The following is a 753-nucleotide window of genomic DNA, read 5'->3' on the forward strand; positions in this document are numbered from 1 at the left end:
ATATTAATGTGTCTTTCTCTATTTTTGTTTCTTGAATATATTTGGTGCGGCATGTTTTTTCTTGTTTTCTTTTTTCTTTCCTTTGTTTTTTTTTTGTTATTTTAGATGCAGGCATGGCTGTGCGCTTAAGAAGTTCGTTTAGCAAACCTACGGTTCCCGGTTCAGTCCCAGTGTGTGATAGTTTGATCAAGTGCCTTCTACTATAGCCTCGGAACCATCAATACCTCGTGAGTGAATTTCGTGGACGGAGACTGAGTATGTATAGGTGTATATGTGAGTGTGTGTGTGTGCAGGTACGTGTGTGTGAGCGTGCGTGCTTATATGTGTGTGTGTGTGTAATACATCTTGAAAGCTTTCATCCAATTTTACATTTCTTCAATAGCATGTTGCAAAATTTACCATTAACCGCAAAAGAACCTTCAACAAGGCAGCGAGCTGGCAGAATTGTTAGCACGCCGGGCGAAATGTTTAGCGGTATTTAGTCTGTCTTTATACGTCCTGAGTTCAAATTCTGCCGAGGTTAACCTTGTCATTAATTCTTTCGTAGTTCATTAATTATCATTATTATCATTATTATAGGCCCAGGAGTGGCCGTGTTGTAAGTAGCTTGCTTACCAGCCACATGGTCCAGGGTTCAGACCCACTGCGTTGCACTTTGGGCAAGTGTCTTCTACTATAGCCTCGGGCCGACCAAAGCCTTGTGAGAAGATTTGGTAAATGGAAACTGAAAGAAGCCCGTCGTATATATGTGTG

The sequence above is a fragment of the Octopus bimaculoides genome, chromosome 8 (genome assembly GCF_001194135.2).
Source record: "Octopus bimaculoides isolate UCB-OBI-ISO-001 chromosome 8, ASM119413v2, whole genome shotgun sequence".
In the NCBI taxonomy this organism is placed as follows: domain Eukaryota; kingdom Metazoa; phylum Mollusca; class Cephalopoda; order Octopoda; family Octopodidae; genus Octopus; species Octopus bimaculoides.